The 9,085-nt window shown below is 31.9% G+C and overlaps 1 pseudogene; it reads right to left on the bottom strand.

The window, feature by feature from the left end:
• Positions 1–328: 328 nt before the first annotated feature.
• Positions 329–5,262, bottom strand: LOC125606293 (annotated as a pseudogene).
• Between the last annotated feature and the right edge of the window lie 3,823 nt (positions 5,263–9,085).

The raw sequence follows: 9,085 nt of genomic DNA, 5'->3' as shown, positions 1-9,085 counted from the left end.
TGTCGAATGCTTACCCCTCTTTCTTTCCTTTCTCCTTACAAGTTCGTTTTATATTGGTAGGTTTTTGTCAATGAGTTATGAGATCCTACTTTATCGAAAGACATATATTATTTAGTCCCTTGTGGCTGGAGACAGATGTCATGATATCGCCGACCATTTCAGCTACGTGGAGTGTAGAGATGCTGGATCACCCTTTTATAGCACCGATGCTGAAGCAAGAAATGATGAGAGCTCTACTAGACAAATGTATAATATTGTAGCCGTAAGTGCTTTCATATCCAACGAATGGTCACATACTCTCTAGTAAACTCTCCCGTTTATTTGAAAGTTGAAACAATAAATTCAGGTGTTTATTTCTTCATGCCCCACCCCCACAAACGTCTTTTGGTGCGTACAAAATATTGTTAAAAGTAAAAAAAAAATAGAAGGGAGCTAGCTACTACAAAGGTCTAAACATTTATCTCTATAGCTTCCTGATCACTGATCAGGTGCAGGCGCCGTCCAGTACTCCTTGACAAGAAACAAAATCTTCTCCCTTTCAAGCGGTCCCTTCTCATGATCTCCTATTCTCCCTTCCCATTGCATCCCATCTGTTACCTTCTTCACTTTTGTTAACACATCTATGTCGTCTCTTATGATCACGCTTCCCTTTGGTCTTAGTATCCTGTCCATTTCTAACAAGATGTCTTCCATGTCACATCTGTGTTTGTACAGACTAAACACCGAGTCGGCATGTATGAAATCGTACGTTCTTGGGTAAGTTGACATCGCTTCACACCTGTTTTTAATAGAGTTCAGAAGAATCAATCAAAGCTTCCCCAGAATAAAAGAAGAAGCTAAAGAATCGGTTATTATAAACTCTTTACCAGTTTTGATACGTTCCGATCAACCCTCGCTCATAGATAACTCCAAGGGTGTTGACACTGGCCTCCACGGGGACAACGTTCATGACCCAGACAGGATCATCGACCAAGGCTGAAGCGAAACCGCCAAGGTAAGCGTTCATGTCAAGTAAGTTTCTATATCTCCCTGTCTCCGCTAGCTGCTGGTCGAAGATCTTGTAGTAAGACACTCTTGTCTGCCATGTCTCTGTGTTGCTGACAAAGTCATCCACAGTGATCCCTTGCAAGCTCCCACTCTTGATCCTCGGAGGAACTGCATTCAATCTCTCAGGCCATCTCGCCAACTTCCCACCCGCTACTTCTTTGATCTCAGTTCCTGTTACTTCCGGCAAAGGCGTCAAACACTGCTCCAGCTTAGTGTACCTAAAAGTCCAGAACAGAGCAAAACCATGGTCTAGTGAAATACAAATTTTCATTTCATGTAGGCATCTCTTGTCTACAGATAATTACCAGGCATGATCGGGTTGTGTCCGGTGGCAGAAGGGAGGGCGTCTTAGAGCAATACGATTCCGCTTACAGTGAATATGATTGCTGGGTTTCTGCCATACCGCAAGATCTTCTCTCTGCGCCAGTTTCTTCCAACACAAGCTTCTAGCGACCCTCTCGATCTGAGACTGCTCCGAGTTGAGATCGTCTTTTGTTCTCTCCCAACCCCTCCATTGTCTCTGCCAGTTGATCGGCGGTCCGGAGAGAATCCAGTACCCTCCCGGTCTCAGTACCCTATCCACCTCTATCAGATACGTCCCATCTGCTCATCCACAAACAGTTCAACACACGTAAGCGACTCCAAAAAAAAGAGAGAATATGTGGCCAATAGGGTGAGTATATAATTACTGTATTGGCCCCAGGGGATGAGACATCGAGAGCAATGAGCTATGTCGAAAGCTCTGGCTGGAAATGGGAGTCTAATGGAAGCTAAGACTCCGAGGATAGCAGGGACTCCTCTCTCAAGTGCGAACTGAACCTGAGCTTCGTGTGTGTCTCTTGGCGCAAACGACATGGTTACTATGTTCCTCGACATTAGATACGCACCAAAGCTCGCTACCTATTATCATCATCATTAGCTTATACGGTCGATGAGTTTACATTTAATCTAACTAACTAAACTACATATGCACATCTATTAGACAAAGCATTTTTAAAAGTGAAACAATCAATGACAAGAAAATCACATTAACTATCTATGCTAATGTTGACAGCATTTAACTAGCTGTGCTGCACTTTATTTGGGATTAAAACGTAATCAAGTATTAATAAAATCACTAGATTTTCACCCGCACAACCGTGCGGGTATATATTTTCACATTTATATATATAGATATTTGTTTTACATAATTACTATATATTTTTAATGTTACTTACATATTTAAATGTTTGTATAATTATGCCAAATATAATAATTTTATAGTTTTCATGTTGTAAATTAAAATCATCACATATATATGTTGCTTATTATATATTTGTCCTATTGAATTTGCGTTTGATTACTAAACTAAATTTTTTAATCCATAAAACAACATATATGAAAACAATTTTGTATTTAATTTATTATAATCATGATCCGTAATTCAAATCGCTAGATTTTTTTGTAATTTTTTAATATTTATTAATTTTATATAATAATTACTGTATATTAAAAAGTTTAAGATAAGATAAATTTTTATACATGTATTATATAGTTTACTAATATTAACCCGTTCAACCAACATATTATATTTTTAGCATAAATATTTTATATTTATGAAAATAAAATATGTTAACTTATAAATTTAAAATAATTTTATCATACTTTTTTCAATATAACGTTTTTATTTTAATATGAGAGATATTATTATAAAATTGATAAAATATGATATAATTTTATTCTTTTAGTAAATTTTCATTACTAATTACAAAATTAGTTAAAAATATTTATATTCAATTTATGACAATTAAGATCTTATTATAATATTTTTCAAGAGATTTGTTAGAATTTTAAATTTTTTAAAAATAATAAAAGATATAAAAGATATTATGATTAAAGTAGTTAAAATTATTATATATATTAGCATTAATGATATACATTTAATACAAAATTTAAATGATGGTCCAAATAAAAATATCACTCATAAAAAATCATGATTTTCATTTTTATTAGAAACCAAATTTGAAAAAATTAAAATAGAAATAAATATTTATTTCTAACAAAATCTTTAAAAATTATTAGTAAATGTATTTTTGAAATTAATTAATTTCATTTTATTTTAATTTTCTTTTATAAACCAAAACTATATTTAATTTTAATTTCTAATTATATTTTATGATAATTTAAATTAAAACTAACTAATTTTCAAAAGTAAATTTAAAAAGATTCTAAAAAGATTTTAAAAAGATTTTGTTAGAACATTTTAAATATATTCATTTGTATTTCAAATAAAAAGATAAAATTATTAATAGATATAATAATGAACTTATGTAAAATATGATATTTTTTAAAAATTGTCCAAACTAAAAAAAATTACACATGAAAAGAAGTCATGACTTCTGTTTTAATATATTAGATATATACTAAAATGGAATGTAGAAATATTGTTCATATCCATTCCCATTTAAGGAGAATAAAATTAGTGAAAGTTGGCAAATATTTTTATCTAATTTTGACGGCAATGTTATTAATTCCAAATGAAGAGAGTCCTATCCATCCTTCTCACTCTGCTGTTGCCAGAATATCTTTACTATCATAAATGACATCTCATCCTATGACCAAAATTCTGATTTTTTAATTTTTAACACTAATAACTTCAAATGTAATTTGCACAATCATCAATTAGTTTGACAAAAGCTACTCTGAATCCACCTAAACCTACTAACTAGTGCGCCTATGTATAGTACATGCAATACACGTCTTGAACCAAGGAAACATCAATATATAGAATTTCAATGTAATTTGCACAATCATCGATCAATTTGACACTGCATCTACACGTTACACATAACTTTATTTTTTTGAAACACACACATAACTTTATTATGTAATAAAATCTCAAACTAAAGAGACATCGATGATAACTTTATGTGCATATTTTACTAATACAATAATAATATATTTAGTATAGTTTAATTATATAGTTAAAATAAAATTATAAAAATATGAAATATTGATACAAACTAAAATATTCCAAAAATCTTTTAATTATTTTTAGAGTTTTTGGAAACAAATCATCTCATTCTCTTTTATTCATCTTTTACTTTAAAAAAAAAAAGGGTTTTCATCTCTTTTATTCATTTTTTATTTTTATGTTTTGGTAAAGAAAAAAAAACTTGTTGAGATATTCTGAAGATGTTCTAAACATAAAGCATACGATTTATTTTTTTGCAATAACGTGAAGTATACGATGGCTGATGGAAAACAAAAAACAAAAAACAAAAAAATAATAACAATTTATGACCATCACAGATTCACAGGGATGGGATGAACATGTAAACATGGACAAGAGCCAAAAGAACAGAGACGTCACAAGAATAGTACAAAACGAATGAAATTAAGAACAAAAAAACAGAGAGATATTTCAACTTACCCCACATCCCGTATCAATGGCTGTCCGAACCGATCCATCCTTGAGATTTATCAGCCGTCCGATCTCGCCGATGTAAGCATCAGCTCCACGTGGAAACATCGTACCTCCACCAGGGAACAAGAACCTATCCTTCTCGTACCTCACCCAGTTTGATTCTTCTTCTCCACCGTTAGCTCCGTGTGCGGCACGTTAGCGAACCACGCGACATCACGGCTCTCCGGCCATCGGAATGGTACCGAGTAACCGTACGGCGCTGGAATCCGGCACCGGAGAATCTCGTCTTTTGAAGGACAGTGTCTCTCTCTGTAAATCAACCTATCTCTTGGGAAACTTAAAGATCGGCTCACTGACTCGCACGGCGTATACTCAGAGAACTCGACGCCGCAAGACGGGATTTGAACCACACGCGCCGTTGTTGTCTCCGATGGGGATGTATGACGGGGAGTGAAGGGGAGGATCGGTGAGGTTATGTTAGGAAACGTGCATGGCAATGAATTGAGGGAAGCACGTGAGATTCCTCCGCGAGAGTTCTTCCATATCCCGACGGAGTAAGAGGCTGCACAGAGAACCGTGACGATGATCACGCCGTAGAGGTTTGTTTGTTTTGCTCGGGGTGATAACTTCGATAGCTTCGACGGCCACCGATAGTTCGCCATGACTGGCCGGAGAAATAGATTAAAAAAAATGTTGTAATGGTAGGAAAAGTGTAAAAATCTTAGATGAATGGTGTATTGTTTCTGTAGTGGGAATAATATATACGAGGCGACGATACGAGTGAGCATTCCCATATATCTGTTCAATTAATTGGATTTTTGTAATAAAAATCAAAATAATTAAATCAATTTACTTAAGGTTACTGATTTGAGTTTGGTGGTCAAGATTTGGAATTTAACCTTTTGTTAAGAAATACAAGATGTAGGCTTTAGAATTAATCTGTATACAGTATACTATTTATAAATTTATATTCAAATAAAAATATAGTTAATTTTAAAATGTACATTTCATATATTATTTATGTTTTGATATTTCCCCTATTGTTTACATTATCAAGGTTATATCAGTTTCATATGATTAAAAAATTCCTTGGACAATGGCTTTCGTTTTTGTCTACTTACTACCGGTTTTAAAGTTAAATCATGAATACTTTGGGGTAAATGACAATTAGGGAACTGAAGAAAAAGATAGTCTCAAGTATTTAATTTCTTGTGTCCAATATAAATGTATGGGATTAAGTTACAAAAAATAAAAAAAATATAAATATATGGGACATGTTTAGATTTAATGACTTAGATGCATAGATATACATCTAACACAGCGCTTAATCACGCGTTTGGCTACTAATGGATTATTATTCTTCTTACCATTTAAAGAAATACGCATTTAAAACTGAAATCTACACAATTCTCTTCAGTTGAATTTACTCCATCTGTTTCACATAGGCCTGGGTATTTCGGGTATCGGTTCGGTTCGGATAATTTTGGGTTTGGTTCGGTTCGGATAGTAAATATAGGAACCGGAAAATATCCGGAAAAAGTTTGGTTTTCATTTGGATCGGGTTCGGGTTTGGATAGTTCGGGTAATTCGGATAATTTGGATAAAATATCGGTTATTTAGGGTAAAATATCAAATAATTAGGATGATTTAGATAAAATTTTTGGATATTTGGGATAAAACTATCCGGATAGTTTCGGATACTTTCGGGTAATTCGGATACTTTATAATAATTTAGTCATCTTCAACTTTTTTCAGATACTTTTAATAGAATTTTAAATTAAAATATATATTTATTTATGTGATATGTATATATAATTAATAGTTTTATATATTCGGGTACCCGTTCGGTTCTTGGTGCGGTTCCGGTTCGGTTCGGTTATTTCGGATATAAAAATATAGGAACCGTTCGGGTATTTGAAGGTATTGGTCCGGTTCTAGTTTCGGGTATTTTGGTTCGGTTTTGGTTTGGTTCTTCGGTTCCGGTGATTTTGCCCAGGCCTATGTTTCACAATAAGCGTCATTTTAACATTTTTTTTGTTACACAAAAATATCACTTTAAAGTTCTAATGCAAATTATATTTACTTTTGGCTAAAAATAAATTGCAAACTGCATTGATTTTATAAATAATCTTATTTGTCTCAAATATTATTGATCAGAAAAGTGTAATTAATAACAATTTACATATATTTCAATAATTTTTTTAATTTGTGTGAAAAATATCATAGTGACACTTAATCCGAAACGGATAGAGTATTTTGTTGATTCAGCCATATCGCCTAACACGTGAATGTGCTTTCGATGGAATTTATTAGGTGTGGACATAGAGCGAATAATACTATAATTTTTAGTATTTGTGATTGAATTCATATTTTTTAAATTCTGATTTATTTATTTATTTTATTTCTAAAAATACGAATATCCAATTTTTCATATATTCAAAATTTTATGGATATTTACAGATATCTTATATATCCATTGTATTCAATACAAGTAAATCTTGAAAAAATTAGACAAGTTTGTTTTGATAAATTTTTTTTAAATAACATAAATAAAAATAAAATTAGTGAAACAATATGTTTCCTTTAAAAATTAATTACTTTTTATAAAACACGAAATTTAAGAAAATTTAGTTTTTATAAAGATTTATATTCCTTTCTTAGTTTAAATATTTATAATTAATTTTATAAATAAAATTATATGTTAAAATAATAATCATACCAAATTATATAATTAAAATTTTATATTTAATTGTAGATATACATTTATTTGTATTAATATGGATCAGACGTGCAAACTTTGCAATAATTCTCTGGAGTCTATTAATCATGTGATGTTTCAGTGTCATCCAGCCCAAGACATGTTACGGACAATGCACTTTCCTGCTGACTCTGCGCCCCCTCAGTCTGATCGACAACTTTAAAGTGATCACGCATTTGTTATCAGATAAATCTATTGAGGAATACGGCAGAACTGCAATTCCCTGGTTACTCTACGGTCTATGAAAGAATCGTAATTCTATCTTGTATGCATAGTCCCAAATATCTGTTGATACCTTGATAAGTCAAGCATTTGAAGAAGCAAAGCTCTGGTCTCCTTTAAACAAGAAAAAGTCCTCAGTTGAACCTACGATAACAACATTGAGGGTCTCGAAAGTTTGGCAGCACCCTAGTCCTGATTTTGTCAAATGCAACATGAATGGAAGTTGGAGGAATGCACCGTCTATGGTAGGTGGCACATGGATTTTGAGAGACCACCAGGGCAGAACTTCGATGTATCATTCATGATATGGGATTTCGTGATGTTGTTTTGGGGATTGACTTCCATGATGCCTTTCAAGCTGTCTCTGATACTCAAACATGGCCAAGATATCGTCATCTCCTTGCCAAGATCAATGACTTGCGCTCTGGTTTTAGCTTGGTTGTATTTGAACATGAATCAGCTTCTACAAATTTCATTGCAAGAGATTGCACTAAGTGTAACTCAGCCTGGGAGGTTCCACTCTTACCTCGCCCTTGGAGGCCCTGCTTGGCTCCACAATAGGATTCAAGAAGAAGCCATCTCCAACATTTGCTAAAATCTTTCTCTTAAGATCATATTATTGGTTTTTGTGCTTTGTTTCTGTTTCTTATTTCTATTCCTATACTTGTTTTTTTTTTTAAGTAAAGACCTCTGTTTCTTATTTCTATTCCTATACTTGTTTTTTTTTTAACCATGGTCTTTACTTTTAATTGAGTTCAGACGTTTAAAAAAAAGAAACCAAAGCAGATTGGATATCAGCCTCTGAAAATTTTAGTATTTATGATTTGATCTGTTTTTAGTATTTCTTTTTCTCAAAGAATTACAGTAATTCGAATTTTTCCACATTAAATCTAAATAAATAACAAATCAAATTTAACAGATAAAATACCAAGCCTAAAAAACAGAGGAACTCAAACTTCTAAAAAATAATAATAATAAGAAACGGAAAATTTAACGCTTATCCTAATATGACATAATTATTAATTATATATATTTTCAGATTTGACTAGCTATCTTCTATGTAGAGAACCTCTTTTTACGAATTAAGAAACGAAATCCATGGTATTTTACTATCATATGGAATGTATTGGAATTTCTAGATATTTTTTCCTCTATGTAAACAATGAACTTTTTACCAAAAATAAATAAAAAGGTTGCGAATAGAGTGTGAAACTGGCTCTAAATGGTGACTAAAGGAATAAGTGAAAATAGTAAATTTTTTATCATTCTTTACAATTTACACTATTTACAAAGAATATTTATTACATATGATTCATTAATATTTAAGGAATAAAATACTGCAATTATTCTTTATCAAATTAGGAGAGGAAAATATATTTTTTCCTTTCATTCATTTCCTTCTTATTCCTCGTATTCTTTCAACGGTTACCAGTTAGTGTTTTAATAGAGAACTAGATTTTGACCCGCGCTTAAGAAGCGCGGATTTGAAATTTTAAAAATTTTTAAATCTAGTATTTTTTTTTGTTTCACATTATAACTATTGATTTTTAATGTTTTTATTATTTATTATTTTTTATAGTGTGAGATTTGTTTGAAATAGATTTACAGATGATATGTATGTTTTTAGTAGTAAAGATATTCATTATTAAAAA

The sequence above is a fragment of the Brassica napus genome, unplaced genomic scaffold (genome assembly GCF_020379485.1).
Source record: "Brassica napus cultivar Da-Ae unplaced genomic scaffold, Da-Ae ScsIHWf_834;HRSCAF=1189, whole genome shotgun sequence".
NCBI classification, from domain to species: domain Eukaryota; kingdom Viridiplantae; phylum Streptophyta; class Magnoliopsida; order Brassicales; family Brassicaceae; genus Brassica; species Brassica napus.
This window is presented reverse-complemented; position numbering and strand designations above follow the sequence as displayed.